This window comes from Bactrocera oleae, chromosome 4 (genome assembly GCF_042242935.1).
Source record: "Bactrocera oleae isolate idBacOlea1 chromosome 4, idBacOlea1, whole genome shotgun sequence".
NCBI lineage: Eukaryota > Metazoa > Arthropoda > Insecta > Diptera > Tephritidae > Bactrocera > Bactrocera oleae.
Window position 1 is genome coordinate 6,909,637 of NC_091538.1, and position 19,111 is coordinate 6,928,747.

General features: G+C 31.7%; 1 protein-coding gene across 2 annotated transcripts in view; it reads left to right on the top strand.

Annotated features, from left to right (window-relative positions):
- The window catches only part of CCHa1-R (CCHamide-1 receptor), an 84,086-nt gene that overhangs the window by 13,855 nt on the left and 51,120 nt on the right, over positions 1–19,111 (top strand). For both annotated transcript variants that reach the window (XM_036374819.2, XM_070108304.1), the window contains exon 2: positions 14,283–14,322. The gene's annotated coding sequence lies outside the window, so the exon portion shown is untranslated. The remainder of the gene's footprint in view (positions 1–14,282; positions 14,323–19,111) is intronic.

A 19,111-nucleotide genomic window follows, 5' to 3' on the forward strand; every position in this document is an offset into this window, starting at 1 on the left:
AGTTAATCACTCAATTAAGAACTTATTTCGCTCAACTAATTGCAAGCATATTCCAACTTATGATATGATATATGGTGTACTGAAAACAACTGAAATTGAAAATTTATTGCTTTTGTTTAAGTTTCCAACAACATAAAAATATTTTGATTAATTATACTACAAGTATGAAATTCTCTTCGCATTTTTGTTCAAAAAATGATGCACACTTGTGTGCTGGCAGTTATAATTAATTAAATGCAGTTTTGAGTGCAGCAATTTAATTAATTTTTGGTGGAAAAATTTGCACATATTCTCCTGTACACCATTTATAAGTGTCTAATGAATATATAAACAAAGAAGTGTCTGTGTTTCTAATTAAAAGCTTAAATAAAAAAGCCAGTCGCCTTCTGATGCTTTAGTTTTTCGTCTATTAATGGCAAAGGTAAACAATTAAACAATTCTCAAGAATAGTGTACGAATTCCCCAAAATATGTGTTCTTTTGAATTTACCGATTCTCTTTCTTTTTATTGCCAGCCACGTTGCTATAAAATGCACTTGAATTTCCAGTAATGTTTTTTTGCGTTTTTGTCGTAATAAACGAAACCCGCCTCACCACAAATGTCCGTATGCAATGCAATGAAAGACTGTCGGTCATAGCACTCACCACACAGCAGTCAACGGTTTCTATTTCTGCATAAAAAGTTGTACTCGTATGTATGTTGTACTTGGTATTTTACATCACTATTCGGAAGAATTTTGCTGTTTTGTTCGCTTGGTTTTAGGTAATTATTAAGAAATTGCAGTTCACTTTTTATCATTGTTAGCTTTTTGTTATTCGAAATGGCTTTCTCTTTAATATCTGTAATTTTAAGAATTTCAAAAGTTAATAATGCTTAATTTATAATATATAAAATACACTATATATGTATGTATTTTGTTTTTATTGCTATTAGATTCATTTTAATAATAAACTTTTGAATGTTAATTAAATTCAATAAAAATTATTTTTATTATTTTTTGAGAAAAGTAAGTAAAAATAGTTCAATATATTTAAATATATTAATATTACATATAATATTAAATATTTGGCAACTAAATAAAATACTTTACATAATTTGAACAATTCTGTTTTTAGAAAAGTAGAGTAATCTAAGAAACTCTGCGCCAAAAATCGATTATCGCTATATGGCTAAAAAACAGAATAATAGTAGTTTTACAGTGCTCTTTAGCCACTTCCTTTCATATATGTATATATTTAGGGGTGGGCCAAAAACAACTTTTAATTTTTTTTCATTAAGTACCGTGAAAACAACGTGACGTTTGATTTCCTTTATAAATGACACATATAAATGACACAGGAATATTTTCTTATTTTGTTTGGATATTTAATGCTTTTCAGCAAATTATTATTTAGTGAAAATAAAAACTTATTTTTGTAGGAAATTTAATGATTTTTCGACACGTTCAAAAGTTATTTGAGCTCAAAGTCAGACCATAAATGGTAAAAGGCAATTTTTAAAATTTTTTAAATTTTTTCACAAAATAACATACTGCCTTAAAATCATAAAATGTTTTATTATTTAAGACGTTTGTTGTTTTTATTCTATAAATTCATAGACATTTTTTTCACTTGACTTCACACGATTAAAGAAACGTAAAACAGATATTTTGTAATAACTTAGTCGCAAGTAGTTTTTTTTGGCCCACCCTAATACAAGTATATACATATATGGTATATGATATACAAATATACAACATTTAGTACATAACTACTTCCTGATATTCTATAAGGATGCTCGCACTAGCTTTTACACTTACACTTTCATTTGCTCCTCCACTTCTGGCCATCACTTGCACCACTACTTGGCTGTAATTAATTAATGCCGACATTATTATGGAAAATATAAAACCTTCGCAAAGGCAAAGCAAGTAGTTGATTGAAATGAAGTGCTGCAGCTGCAGTCGAACTTTACACGCTTATGTTGCATATTCATAAAACCAGAAAACTAAGAATTGAATGGGTTTTAACGTTTAACTTTCAGAAAGTTGAAAATATTTGCATATATTCGTACATGAAATATTTTATAGGAATTACATATGTAGGTGCTTCCAATTTGCCAAATTTTTAAGTGAAAAACTTACTGCTTTAAATGTATAAAACTACGCAAATGTTGGTTGAATACTTTTGGTTGTGTAATATTATAGTTTTCATTATATAAATTAAGGGATTTCAAACAAAGAAAGCCATATTAATTCTCAACACAGACACGCTTTATTTTACAAGTATGTATATATAATATATGTATTTGATAACCGTAGTAAATAGTTCAAGTAGAGTTTGGTTGAAGTTTATGCTTCTAATTTGCTTTACAAAAGCACAATTAACTAATTGTCAGTCAATTAAAAAATTGTCAATTAAGAAAATTTAAGCATTGCGGCTTTTAACTGTAACAAAATTTATCTTAAAGGAGCACACTTCTTCAATAATTTATATGATGATTAATATGGAAATGTTTAGAGAATTTAAAGTTATTAACATAGTAAATTAGGCAAACTTTTGTAATGTCGTCTTTAATATAAATAAAAGCGAATGCTACTGATTGCCAACCAATTAATGTCATAAATACTGTAATATGAGATGATTGGATTTATTTCATAGCCAATTTGATACATTTAAGCGGTATATTATATAATTGTAATAAATTATACAAGCACATGTATGCAGGATAAAACTAATTGACTAAATTATGTTGCTATATGAAAACCCTATAAAACTAGTTGAATGAATTGAGAGAGGGAAAGTAATTTTATTTCTATTTATTGAATTAAAATGACAACTTTCGCAGCACTTTTTTATGCAAAATTAGTGTGAACGATTCAAATTTGTATGCATAATAGGAAAGTATTGTATCTTTATTACACTATTCATCATAAAATATTACATTTTGCTGTAAAAGTTTCTACAAACATTGTTTTATTAAAAAAAGTATTTACTAAAAGTCAAAAGTCGGAGTACTTTGCTGTCAAATATTTTAGGTATACTTATTGCGCGAATTAAATTGAGTATGTGTGAAAATTAAACTTAATTCAATCTTAATTATTGCTGCTAATTGAGCTTACTGACACTCAAAAGTCAAAGAAAACTGAAATATATATATATATGGTAGATTGTTTGGGCTTGCCGATCTTAGAAAGCAATTTGGATGCACTTCTTTGCGCTTTAATTCTTTAATTAAACTCATAGACATTAGGAAATTTCCATAGTCATAGAATATTTTGTACGTAAATATTTCGGCAGATTTATATATGTATATACTATATAATATATATGTATGTACTATAATTCACTTAGACACCTGTAGGTAAGTATGTGCAGGATAAACATATGCTATTTATTTCATGAGAGATCGCGTCTGCTAAGTTCTAAGTTATAGAGAAAATAATAAATCAATCAGTATACAGACTAAATTGACATGCAAATAAAGACTAACTGGGGAAAAAGAGATAGACCAACTGATATGTTTATTTATTTGCTAACATTTTGTTTATAAATAAATCATGCATAGAGGTGGCAATTAGCAATGATTTTCTTTATGTGCTAAATCATGATTCTTCTGCATGTAGGCATTTCTGAATAAAAACAATAAATTTACGCGTAAATACTTTGAGACACATAAAGATATGCGCATATATATTCTGCTCTGTGCGTACGCGGTAGAATTATCTACGTAAGCTTATCAATATTAATGGAAATATTTCGCATGTTTGTTGTAGTTGCATATGTTAATTGTGATTTCATGTAGCTTCGCAATAAATCGTGATTTCATTTCGGCAAATTTATGGTAATTGTTTTAGTAGCGATCAATCTCAGCGAAAATACTAGGGTTAAATTTCATAAAAAAAGTGAAATTTGTATAGTGTTGTCAGTAATTTTCTCTCCGGGGCTATTCGAATGAATGCTGTTTAGTGTTCTCTTTGGCGATTCAATTAGTTGTTCTATTCACATGTATGTAGTATATGGTAATATTTATCCCTGTTTTTTAGAAATATAGATTAGTTTCTTAGACAAAGTAAGGACAAACACCAAAGAGCAGCAAGGACTTGCACTAGAAAAGTGCCTAAAAAATCTGTAAATTTATATCTAAAACTCCATTAAAAACTATGTTATAATTTTTAACGTTAAATTATTTTGAGGGATGAGACATATTTCTGGCTTATTGAGTACGCAAAATGGCCGTCTTTAGAATTCGAACATTCTTGAACGTATTCTCCGGTCTCTCTTTTATGCAAAAACATAATTTGACAGACTGAATGGTTTTCATAAGTTGCATTCGCGGTGTTCATATGCTCATTTTATCATTCAAATACTAAATGCGATTAAATTTTAATAAGTTTATACACAATTTATATTTCATTAAGTTATAGTTTTAATTACAAATCTCTAATTAAAAAAATGAAATACGTTTTTAATATATTTTTCATCACAGTCTTTAGTTAAGTATTTTATACTCGTTCATCATTTGCTCAAAGAGAACATTTATTTCAATAATCACCTTGAGACCGAACAGAAATTTTAAGCGTTGATTGCCAATTTTTCGTCAGCATTCATCAATCAAGTTTCATTTACTTTGATAACCGTTATTAATAGCTGATATGCGGTGGGGGAAAAGCTCATGAACGTGGAAAAGAATGACGGAAAAATAATTTAATATTAATTGCTATGTGAAGCAGTGTACCACAGATTTATTGCCACGCGGCAAGTGATTTTTAAATTTATTGCATTGATTTTAAGATAATTGAAGAGACTCTTTACGTTAGTGAAATTTTCAAGTTTCTCATTATATGTCATTAAAAGCGATAATCACATCACTAAATCGACGCTTTTGTTATGTTCCAAAGATAGCAAAGTCGTTCTGGAATCTCAAGTATTATATATATAATATAAGTTATTCATATCGAAAAACTCGGCAGTCATAGATTGCCATTAGATAGCTAATATAACTTAATAAATCATTCGAATATTTTTTTGAGCTTATGTTTTTTTATTATTTTCACATTGGCCCTGAACACTTAGCGTACGTATTTTTTGATGATGTTGTTGGCCTTCAAGCACAATTCAAACCTTCAAAATCATTAACTAACCCGAACAATGTTTTCAGCCTATGATTTTTATTTTTATACCCGGAACAGGGTATATTAAGTTTGTCACGATGTTTATAACACCCAGAAGAAAACGTCGGAAATTCTGTGAAGCATATATGTACATATATAAATGATTAGCGTGACGAGCGTATAACTGAACGATCCGAATTAAGTCTTTGTATAGAAAACCTTTTCATTTGGCCATATATCTTCACGAAAATTGATAACGGTACAAACTTCGAACAAATTGTTCAGTTAGGATCATTATATATATATATATATATATATGTATATATACTTGTATGGTCGTCATACAAACTGCTCGATAAAAATATTGTCCTTTAATGCATTTTTGTTGTGTTTTCCAATGGGCTTCATCTTACTACAAGTATGATCTTTTTTTGCTTTCAAGAATTATCTACCCTCGTTTAAATGGAAAACTTTTGTATTGACGGGATATCTTCATGAAATTTGGCATGTATTATTATTCAACGGTATACATATTTGACGAGGTATGTTCACGAAATTTGCCATGGATTGTAGTCGGGTACAATTTTCGAATAAATTGTCTAGGTGGGACTATATCATATACAAGCTAACCGATCAAAATCAAGTTTTCGTATAGGATTGTTTTATTTGTGAAAGGTATAAGCTTCAGTGTTCCGTTAACGGTTTTTTTATTGTTTTACTTGCACTGGCTAAAGCACATATGCACTTAAATGCTAACACAACTAATAGTTATGGAAAATTTGCGAAATCATAGCAATATTCATCATACAAATATCAACACAAAAGCTCATTAACTGAATTGCATTATATACTTTCACACTGATGTGCCTTTTATTGGATTAACATGAGTAAGTCTACCACTTATCAGTCAGTCTCTTCCATGATATAATGGCAGTTGTAGTCAATATCAGTTAATCAGCGTCCGAGTAACATAATTGTTTTATTATTTATCTCGTATATAAAATGAAATACATTTACGAATGCTGCCACATGAAACTCGTATAAAAAAGTAATACTCATTTACCTACATTGCTTATGTGCACAGACCAATTGCAGACCCTCATACAGCTTTCCTCTTTGAGTTGATCTACTATGCAGTTGCCACGTACACCCTTCTCCGCACTCAGTCATCGCTCCACTTTTAGTTGTCGACACTCGCCGATGGTTGGCGAATTGCGTGTCTTGGATGATGGTATAATCAGACTTAATACTTAAGATGCCACTTGAGCGATTATACGGCCAAGTGTGGCCCTTAAAACAAAATTACATTTCGCTTATTTCTTCTTTCCGAAAAATATGCGCAAGTTAGCAGCGAAAGAGACATCAAAGTCGGTGTCGTTGTTGCTTTTCTAAAAAACAATTTTGTTTAGTTTCAGTTGTCTTTGCTCACTTTATGTAATTACTGAGAATAAAAGGATAATACAATTGTAATAAACTACAGCTATTTGTATTATTCCTTTGTTAATTGAATAATTAATTAATAAGATTTTGGACGAACTGTGTTTCAAAATTCAACCAAAGTGACGTTTGAATGTATTTGTATTTTAGAAATAAATTTGCGCTTTGTATTGCCGAAAGCAAGCTTTTATGTTTTTTGAAATCGAATTTTGAATGGAATACAATATATACAATAGCAATGAAATGGTAAGGAGTAATTTATAAAATTAAATAAAAATTGAAATATTATAAAATATTATATTAGCTCGCTTTAATATTTCACCACAAATGAAAATTTATTACGTTGGAGGACATAGCGTGGAACTTCTATGGCAGAAAATTATGCAACAACAAATTAAATAAATATTAAATACCGTTAAAGCTAAAAATCCGAATTGAGTTTGTGGAATTTCTGACATTGAACGAAATTTCAAGTTCTTATTGACCTTAGGGGCCCAAATAGAAATACCTTGCATTACAGCGGCTATTCTTAGTCGCTCACCTTACCGAGGATGAATATGTGGACGGTTAGAAAACGCTGGATAAATAATGCAGTGAGCTTTTTTTATGAATTTCATGGATGTTTTCTGTGAGGAGTTCCCTGTAAAGCTTAGTTTTAAGCTACCGGACCATTGTATTATTATTCAGGTAGCAGTAGACATACTGAAGTAGGTGAGGTGGAAACATCTCCGCATTTTCTCCTCCATTGCCCAGCTTTTGCGAGACTAAGGTTGAAACAGCTCTCTTTAAGCTATCAGTAATGACTTAGTTTTTGATCTTAAAAGGTATAGTGTAGTATATGTATATATCCTTGGTATCAGAAACTACTCAGATCCGGTATTGCTTTTATTTTCGTAGGTTCTCTCACAAAAACACAAAGCTTTTCTTACCGTGAACTTTTAAGTAAAGTATTTCAAACTGTTTTTTTTTATTTGCAGTCAAAAGTAGCATTCGGCTAGCCCACAATGACCTCGCACGAAATGTAAAAACTAACAGCATAAAAGCAAAAACAAATAGCACGCACGCAACCACTTAACCGCCATGCGCATTACAATTTAACGCGCATATCTACGAGCGTAAGTAGTTCGCAAGGGACAAAAGCTCGGATCGCAAATTATACACTCGGACGTGCTGTCACGCATGCATCGTGCGCTATTCTTCGCGTTGCACATTGCTATTAGTCCTTATGTTCCGTTAGTCTGGCTGTTGTTAATGCTGTTTTGTCTATCTTTCTGGCTTTTACAGCAATACAATCGAAAGCTATAGCGTCTTAACCGCGGGTTGGCAGCAGCGAACCACGTGGTCGCAACTTCAATACAAATGCGCAACCCACAATTGTCTTGCATGAAAAGCACGTTCTGACTTTACAAGTATGCACTTCGTAAAAACAAAATATTTTATAATTTTACAGTGAATGAATGTGTTCACATGTATACATATGTATAAAGTAAGTTTACGCTTAATTTTCATTGGGTTCGAAGTTTAGACATCGGAGAATAAATGTTAAATGTTTTATAGACAATAAAAAGTATTAGTTTGAACCACATAATATTCAAGTGCTACGTTTTATTTGTATGGAATTAAGAGCATACACATGTGAGATGCGTTGAAGTGGTAAAGATGAAAAACGCTGAAAATGCTGTAAAATAATGAGAAGCCTTTGGCAAGCAGCTCAAATAGTTATCAGGATTCAGATGGGAAATAATTAGTCTAATAAATAAGGGAACCCGATAACGATAAGCATATAACACGAGTTTTCTGTAGCATTCAGACAATACTGGTAATTTTAACGTAGTTGTACTGTACATATAAGAATACGATTCACATGCGCCATAATTGTAGGGGAAGTAAGAGAATTATACGACTGGAAAAAAAGTTAATTTAAAATTGTTTTAACGAGTGTTTTATACCCGTTCTGATCATCGAATAAAAAAGTTTTCTATGCAACCACTTGACACAGATCGTTCAGTTTGTATGACAGCTCTACGCTATAGTTAACCGATCTTAATAATTTCTTCGAAAATTGCACCATTGCGTTAGATAACAACCCAGCACTTGATTCCGATCGTTCAGTTTGTATGGCAGCTATAATATATAGTGTAGAACAAAATTTCATCAGCATTTACAAGTAAAAAATATATGCTGAGTAGCTATACTGAGTAAATCTTTAAAAATCCATCATTATAAGCAAGCAACTATACTGTTTCTGTAAGTTACTCGTCATTAACGCGCTTATTGCGATTTGAAAGGACCCAGATTATTATCCGACCAAGCACTGTCAATTTGACAGTATTGCTCTGAATTACTTTAGGGTTTGTCTCTGCCGCTGCAGCAACAACAACAACTTACAAAAAAAAAAAATAAACGAAATCTTGCAGCTATGTCTATATGAATGTTAAGTGAAGCATATAAATAGGCGTTTTTGCAATTTGTTTCCTTTCGACGTATATTAAACTAAAAGGAAAAACATATTTATATGCAAATCCATATCTACACGCCAGAAAGCTTTGAAAATTTACAATTTAGTTCTCTGCATTTTTATGATGGCGCCGTTAAAAACACAGACACTTCGTTCATCGTCGGTCATAATTCAATTTGAAGTGAATAACCAACTGGTATTTAATCCAAGCACTCAAAATGCATTAAACTGGTTGCGACCAATTAGTTGCGTTGGCTTTCCACCTCTCAATGTTTTCATCATGTAATACACGTTACCTAAAACAACAATAAACAAGTAAGGCAGGGCTAAGTTCGGGTGTAGCCGAACATTTTATACCCTTGGAATTTGCAAGGATCAAAACCGGGGAAATACATTCAGGTATTGGCAATATTAAAAAATCATTTTCATTTATATTGAACGCCAAACAATAATTCGATTAAAATATTGTACATTTTGATCAACATAAACGGTTCAAAGTCAGGTGGCTATACAATATAAGTGGCAGAAAAATGAATGGCTAATTTTTGACATTGTTCATTCATTGTTCATTTATAAATATATAAATATAAACATATATATGGAGTAAAGCCAGCCAGACTTTTCAAAATATGTAACAATTACGAATGTCATAGTAATGCAACTTACCGAGTTTGGTTGAAATCGGTCGAGCCAGTCTCGTGATATGTTTTTTCTATTTTTCCTATTGTCCAATTTTGAAAGCGGCTGCTATAAAGCTCTCTTGTATGATCACAGGTGTAAAAGTTAATTTAAATCTGAAACATTTAGTTCTTGATTTAGAAGTTTTTAACAAAACCTTTATATGGGGAGAGGGCGGGGTTATAATCCGATTTCATCCATTTTAACATTATCGGCAGTGGTTCTAAAACCATTTTTTCTAAGTGAGTTTGGTTATTGTAGCTTAAGTGGCTTAGGAGATATGTACAATAAACTTTATAGAGGGCGGTGCCACGCCTACTTTTTCAAAATGTTTAGTCTACAGGTGCCCTTGTTTCTGCAATCCCTTGTGCCAAATAGCAGTTTTATGTATCAACTGGCAGTGGTCCTTAATTTTTTTTCCAAAGAACACGTGTATCAAGTTTCATTAGGATATCCCTATTTTTACTCAAGTTGCAGACGGACGGACGGACAAACTGTCACTTGAATTTTAACTCATCCTGATCATTTATATATTATAACCCTATATTTATCTCGATTATTTTTAGCTATACTCTATTATACTCTGTATCAACATGTTGCAAGAGTATAAAAAGTGAGTCAATATAAATATTGTTGATTGATAAAAATGAAATGCCCAATGAATGTTAACTAACTAATGCACACATGTAACAACCTATGCAAACACATAAGCAAATACATACATACATATGTATATTTATACTAGTAATATACCATACTTATACGCAGTAGCTAGAAGCTTATCTATGCATTTTAATAGGATTTTTTGTAGAGCCTCAAATGTTGACATTTATTGATAGATCGCTTCGATAAAAACAGCAACACAACCACTTAAAACAAGATACGTAAAACCAAAACAAGAAAAACTTTGCAAATATTTTCTAAAAGGTCTGAATCCAAAACACAACACTACAGAAACACAACAATACGAGTGCGTATATAAATATATTATTGAGGCGTACCTAACGTGCCGTATGTATTTATAAGTGAAATAGGCACAAATATGTCAAAAACATAAGCTAAAGTTCATATTCGTGAAAGAGCTCATCAACAATGAAACCAAAAATGTCAGCAAACATGTGGGTAGCACAGTACTTGCTTAGGCATACATACTATAAATATCATATCCGACATACATAGGTATGCTTGTGCTATGTGTCAGAACACGTAAGTTAACTTGCTCGTTTACTCGTTTTTATAAAAAAACATTAACACTTACCGCTATGTCATGTAGCTTGTCACAATCCGGTTGACTGTCTGTCCGTCCGTCTGCCGATATTGCAGATGGGCAATATTGAGAAAAATTTTTTTTTAGCTCCCCCTTTATACACTGTGAAATTGGGTAAAATTAGATAATAACCACGCCCACTCCCCATATAATGGTTATGTTGAAAACTACTAAAAGTGCGATAACTGACTGAATAATGCGACACAAGCATTAAATTTTACAACCAAGATGGTAGGAAAAGGCTTTATAGGTTCAGCTGTTTTAAAATTTGATAAGGGGCGTGGCACCAACCACCTTTAGGTGAAATCCCATATCTCAGGCACTACTTGACCAGCTTCAATTAAACAATGATTTAATTATAAACGGTTGTGTTACTTGAGACAGTGCTTTTTCTTACTAAAATATTTCTTTTAGTACAAAATGGTAAAAAAACTGTTATATGGAATATTTGAAAAATTTGTTTTCGAATCACAAAAAGCTAAACAATTCAGCTGATTTTGACATTATGAGTTAACACACTTTTGACAAATTGTTGTTTTTGGGCTATCGAAACAACTATATATAATTGAATCATGGGGTGACTTAACAGTTAACTGTTTGGCTTTCAAATTACTACGCGTGAGTGTAATTGTTATTTGTGCTGTTGGGTAAACTTTTGATGGCTTTTTGACTATCAAAAAATATTAAAAAGTCTTTATTTTATTGGAAGGCATTTCGATGGGACCAACTGAGTAGTTCACTTCTAGAAGATATCGGATCGGTTTAAGTGGAAGGTGAGGATTTCTGGATGGGAATATATTTCTTCGTGCAAATATGAAATTCAGAATATCTTTAAGATGTGAAATGTAAATAAATCTCCTCAGACACTGAAACTTAATAACTCCTTTACAAGCCTCGAAATCCAACTGGAAATCACATAAATACCACATTTAATTCATTCACCTCAAATAATAACTAAGTGTGCTAAGGATGCGCAGCAAATTAATTAGTCAATTGTTAAATCTTTGAATGGTGGAAATTTGAGTAACTCGCAATTTAGCAGTGAGTTAGCGTGGCAAGTCATTATGCAAATTGTTTGTATGTATATAAGCATTGAATGAAAACGCAATTTTGGCATTTCAATTGTACGCCCATACACCTTTGCGTTCACGCCCTTCCCGCATGCAATAAGCGTCTGCTCGGGTGTTTACGCTGCCAAGTGTATTCCTTTGCCTTTACACACCAATTTATATGTATTATATATGTGTTTGGTTTAGTGCCTGTTGCTACGCGCGTATGCTAAGTAGCAGGAACAATAAATAGCGAAGCATAGCTCTTTGTTCATTGTAAAGCCAAACAAACAAAATATAGTGGCAATTATTTATATTCTCTTCATTAGTTGATACACAATTGCCAATTGGCTTTATTTACAAAACATACAGACAAGCAAATATGTTTAGATTTCTACGTATACCTTAGATATGCCGTGATCGCGGTAGGAATAGGTTGAGAAGACAATTAATTTCAGTCGACTGTACTTAGCTGCAAAAGACGGTAAAGCGCTACTAATTTGCATAAAATGGGTCAAGGTTCGAACTCTTCAATTAAAAAATGTTAAATTAAAAATTAAATTTTTAATTCTAATTTTGGGAAGATTAAAACTTAATCCACAAAGTTTGAAACTTAAAATTGAAAATTTCATTTTTGTGATGTACAATAGAAATTGTGAACACGCAGTACGCAAGCGCGACAAAATATTAAACAATTTTTATAAATTATTAATTATAAATTGGAATTGAAATTTTTTTATTTTTAAATCCGAAATTCGAGATTACATTTCTCTTATTTTTAATCCGGTATTTTATTAAATACTCTGGTAAATCTTCTTGTTTGGTAAGGAATTTAAATCGATTTAAATATATCTTGAGAGCTGCTTCTTAGGAAAATCGAAATTATACCTCATAGGATAATATTAAGTTCATATAAGCTGACTACGCTGTTTTTTTTATTTTCTATTATTTATTTTTATTTCACAAGAAGGGTATTGAAAGGTATCTAAAGTTAGAGTCCCCCTAAAGTAGTTGAAAAGTCATTCATCATTCATCTAATCCTTTATTTTCTCCGTTAGCACAGTTCCGGCATCTAATGAGCTGCTTTTTACCTCTAGCATAACGCTATTCATTTGAAATATTTTTTGAAAAACTTGGAGCTTCTGATAGAAGAGATCCCTAAGCGAAAATCAGACTATAAACTCAAAATTCTTTACTGAGGCTGGCAGGCTCTAGGGATAAGTTAAGGTAAATGTTAGGTGATTCTGGTAAAAATGGGTATATTGGGTTATATCTCTAAGTAACCCAGGAACTATGATTTACCATTAGAGCTCATATTTAGTTAATGTCGTAGACAACTGGAGATTAATTCATTTCTACATATGCTCAAATCTCTTAGCAACCAAGTCATGGACTGCCTTATGACCATAAACGTATATGACTACATGCCATATGTATGTATGGATGTGTGTTATACATTTAAACAAGTGCTTAACTGCTACAAAATGGAACATATAAGAAACTCTGCGACCAGCACTTCATATTACAATATGAAAAAAATTATTTTATTAATTTGCAATAAAAAGTTGCTCATACGCCCTGGCATGCAAAAAAGTTGACTCGCCAATGCATAAGTACTGTTGTAGTTCGCGGTCCCTTTTTTATGGAAAAATAAGTATTTAAATTGTTTTAACATTATTTTACTCGTATTTTTACTTATAAGTGGATGTGCATATATGACAAATATGTTCAATATATACAAAACTGTGTTAATATGTATAATAACAATACAATATGTGTAGCATGGAAAATGCTCACAGATTCAACTCGAAGTGCTTAAAAATCTTTTCATGATGATTCGCGCATTTTTTTATATACTTTCCTCAATTTGCTTTTTGCGGAAATCAATCAAAGCAATAAAATTTGCGCAAAGTTGCAACGTTGACAGTGCAAATGGTTCGTAGAAGGTTATGTGTTTATTTAGTGGATTTTGTTGAGTCACCATTTCGTGTGAGGTTCAGAGAACAAACAAATTTTTTTTTCTGCAAAGGATATCACATCAAGGAGAGTCGTTTGTATATATATATATATATTCAAGCATATACACATATAATTTCACTTGTATTATTGTTAATAGCATCTGTTGTATTCTTATGCTATTTTGAAAGACATTTTGTATTTAAAAGTCATTCTGATATATAAAAATATTGCCACCAAAAAATCCTAAAAATACTGTGTCATATATTTTAATAACATTTTTAATATTATCTGTATACAAAAATTAAAATATCCTTATTTTTAATACATGCTCTCTTTTTTCAGCAACACTGCACCAATGGCTGCTTCGGAATTATCAAACAAGGTTAGTCGAAAATTATTGACACTACTGTATAAGCACTTTAAATGAGGCATCTCGAGTTTAAACATAATTATATTTACAATTATAAAATTTTTTTCTTTTTATATGAACATTAAATTTCGCAATGGTTAAATAATATGTTGCAAAATAAAAATAATTAAATAGATTATTCAAAATTAAACCGTGAATGTGAACAAAGCCGAAACTAATGAAAATTTTATTATAAATTACTTGGATTTTGCCTGCTTTGTTTACATGTATATTATGTAATTTATATCCTTTCAAAGAACTTCAGTAAAAACCTATTTTTTACCTTTATTTACTGCTCAAAATAAAACATTTGAAACTCTCTGATATAAAGCTTTATATCAGCCAACAACAAGAGTTCAGTCAACAATAATTAATTAATCAAGTACAGTCAATGCAGTCAATTTAAACATGAATATATTTATTTAAGGCTTGAGCGTTACACAACAAGACAAGTGTAAATAATAATTAAATGCAAAAGTACAGTGCTGTGCAAAAAAATTGTAAATTCTTTTCCTCATATGTTCCAGCAAGCAAAAATCAAAAGAGATTTTTGCAAATTTTTTAAAGAAATATGGCGAAAAATAATCATCAGGTAGCCCTGTTCAAAAATCCAATTCAATTCAAGATATTAATGAAAAATGTTTATCAAAGGTAGGTACTTGCGGAAAAATTTAAGAACACCTAGATTAAAAAGTATGTTATTTTGACTTGAGTTGTAAACTTCTTATAAAAATTAAATTTTTTCAATAAACTATTTCATAACTGTTGATAAATTATACGTTATGTACACGAACAAAGGCTGATACATATTTTCGACTGAAAAGCTCTGAAACAGAGTTTCCGCACTGAAAAAAATAAAATGCGTCAAATAGGGTTTCCATATATTTCAGTTTGCCAAACTAAAAACTTACCAACACACTTGATGCTAAAACACGGTTCTTCTTGATGTATGTTACTTTACTAACAAGTGATGGATTATATTATTTAATTGTAGTTTTCTGAATTTTCTGTGCTTTTAATCCACTTTACATTCTTGGCTATAATTACTTTAATTTACTCTCCATTGTACGCACAAGCAATTAGTGCCGGTAATTTGTAATTTGCCAATCAAATCGAACTGTGGCATTTAAGTCAATTGAAAGGCCACAACATTTTACATATTTGTAAGTAACCAATAAACCATTAACCATTTCGCTCACAACTTGCGGTTGCCATAAATCAGTCCCACATGTGTACTTATAAGTATAATATAAAAATGAAAATTCTGATAAAGTAGCTATTTATTCAAGTGGACTTATTTTAATTGCTTGATGCGTGCATATGTCCCGTTAGGTTGCCTATAAATGTGTGATAAGCCGTATCAATAACAGTGTTCGCTTTACAGCTGACGCATATACAGATGTTATTTAAGTCTAAGTCATTAATGTATTATATTTATTATGACAAGAAAATAGTTAAGTAATTATAATTTTAAATTATAATTTAATTCGGACTTACACAAGACAACCTCAAGTCTACGTAGGTTAGGTTAGTGAGTCACGTGTAGACCAGTTTTGGTTCTTTGCGATATTAGATGGAATTCCGAAGTCTATGAGGATTAGTGATCCTTAACGATGCCTGCGCCTAATGTATTTCAAAAGGTACTGAGGCCACAACCATACTTCTTACAGTGCTTAAAGCGTAGCCTTGCTATATTTTCCATATATTTCCGATTTAACGTTTTACACGTGGATTTTGCACTTGTTTTTTTGGTAGATCGTTCACCAGCCCTATTACACTCTATCTCAACCGCCATTACCCGCGGAGCTATGCACGAAGGTTCTGTGTGTAAATTCTCCTTGAGACAATGGACGCCCTGCTTATTTTGCCGAACAGCTTTCAGCAAAGGGGTCTGTAGGTTGCGCCAGTTCAAGAGTCGCTTAGTGTTGCTTAGAGCTCCCGTTATACTTATAGAAAAAACAATTTATTCTTTATTTTGATTCTCCAAATGGATAATTTGAACATAAAGCATTTATGATATTGTTAGAAGGTCGGTTCGAGAAAATTCGTGTCAGCAAAATTTATTAGGGGTCTACTCAAGCGAAAACATTCTACAAGTACGCAGGAGACCATAGAAATCTAAAAACATATATAACGCCTTGAAATATGCCACCATTGTTTTATTCATTCTTTTTAATGAAATTTTCCTGTATTAATAAGTTTATAAATTATAATTTTACTAAAAGTTAAGTACGTGCAAGTAAAAAATAACTAAATTAACATCCCAAAGCGAACTATTTGTTCAAATTCGCATATTCAATAGTTTATAATAGACTTAAATAAGCAATTAAATGAAAAATATGTATATATATTATTTTTTCTCTGAGGCAAAATTCATGGTGGCTTTAATAATATTTAAATCGGAAACATCATAGCATAAAATTCGCTTTTTATGTTCTACGTAATGTAATAACTATTTCAAACTAAAACATATTCGATTCAATAATAATAACAACAACGGAGTCCACAAAAACATTTGCCGGATGAATAAGTTTGTTATATGGCAGCAAAATACATTTATCAAAAAGTTTTATTTTTTTGTTTGTGATTTAGCTTAATTTGACTAAATGGTAATTTGCTAGTTTCCGTTTTTGCAAAAACAACAATTTAGTTGATTTTTTTCCTATAATGTTTCCTATAGAGTTCAAGACGCTTGTGTGAGTGTAGCACTTTAACCTGTGGTGAGCCATGAGATGGCCTTTAGTAGTGGATTGTATTTAAGAGCTTAAAGGGTTAAGCGACAGGAAAAAATATTTAGAAAACTGTTAAAACTAAATTGAACCTTGCAAAACATGGGCAAATAAGCCTCCCCACCCAGCCTGATTACTCATATATCATACAATTGGGAGAGAAACATAATAAAAACAAGTAAGGAAGGGCTAAGTTCGGATGTAACCGAACATTTTATACTCTCGCAAAGTCAAATGGTATACTCGTTTGAGATTTCTTTGTGGATTGACTGATATTTTCGGTAGAAGGTCAACTATAGGCACTGGGGTCCACATATTTAGTACTTAGGGGCTTGAACAGTTTTGGTTCGATTTAGAAAATTTTTGGTCACAAGGTGGCATACTTTAAACGTATTATTCACGCAAAGTTTTACGCCGATATAATCATTGTTGCTTGATTTGCATAGTGGAAAGTGAAAGAATCAAGTGGTATTTAAAATGGTGTCATATGGAAAATAGGCGTGGTTGTAATCCGATTTCGCCCATTTTCGCACTATGACATAGAAACATGAAAAGAACGTTATGCACCGAATTTGGTTGAAATCGGTTAAGCAGATCTCAAGATATGGGTTTTCACCTAAAAGTGGGCTGTGCCACGCCCACTGTCTAATTTTGAACGTGGTTCCTATAAAGTCATCTTATACCATCTCAGAGATAAAATTTAATGTCTCTGGCGTGTTTAGTGCTTGATTTATCGCGCTTTTAGTAGTTTTTAACAGTACCGTTATATGGGGAGTGGGCGGAGTTGCCACCCGATTTCAACTATTTTCACACCGTCAATAGAAGTGCTAAAAACATTTGCTTCCAGTGAATTTTGTTATTATAGCATTAGCGGTTTAGGAGATATGCACATTAAACCTATTAGAGGCGGGACCACGCCCACTTTTTCAAAAAAAATTTCAACTGCAGATGCCCCTCCCTAATGTGATCCTGTGTACCAAATAACAGTCTTGTATCTTATTGCGGAGCTTAGTTATGGCAAGTTATTTGTTTTTGATTAATGGCGTTTTGTGGGCGTGGTAGTGGTCCGATTACGCCCATCTGCAATACCAACCGTCTCACGGTACCATGAAACATGTCTACCAAGTTTCATAAAGATATCTCAATTTTCACTCAAGTTAGAGCTTGCACGGACGGACGGACAGACGGACGGACAGACGGACGGACGGACAGACAGTCACCCGGATTTCAACTCGTCTCTTCATCCTGATCATTTATATATATATAACCCTATATCTAACTCGATTAATTTTAGGTGATACAAACAACCGTTAGGTGAACAAAACTATTATACTCTGTAGCAACAGGTTGCGAGAGTATAATAAGGCTTTACCATCCACATTCATTACTCATATAGAGTACATATAGAGAATGGTATTCAACACATATATTTAGGATAATATAAGCTATTATATTGTATATGTAGATGGAGACATATCTTATTTATATTTTTTTACATATACCACATAAGGAACTACTATTTCTATACTATACAATTTTTACGATTAGTTTCTGTTTGACTATTGGATTTCGGGTAGACTTGCGGTATTTCGGGTAGGATATTCCTTTGCGACTAATCGCGTTCTAATTCCGGTCTTGTTAAATTTATTTCAGAGATCAGCAGTAATATGCCTTGTATTAGAGGTTATATTTTGTTGTCTATCAATAGTTTTCTTAGAAATGCCCATTTTAACTTAATAGCAACTACTTAATATCTAGTTCCTAGTGAACTAGTGTACATAATTTAAGGTTTGGTTATATTAGAATATGTGTATGCAATTATGTGTTTCTCTATTAATAATTTACGGTTGTTATCCAGCTGTGAATAACAGTGTAATGGTTCAGCTAACAATTACGAAAATTTGCATGCTGTATCGCTTTTTCTATGAATACAAAAATAAATACGAGAGCATTCTCTCTAGTTTGATAAGTCAGTGAGTTTTGTAGCGAAATATTAGTATTTTATTTTGTTACATTATATTTAATGATAGTTT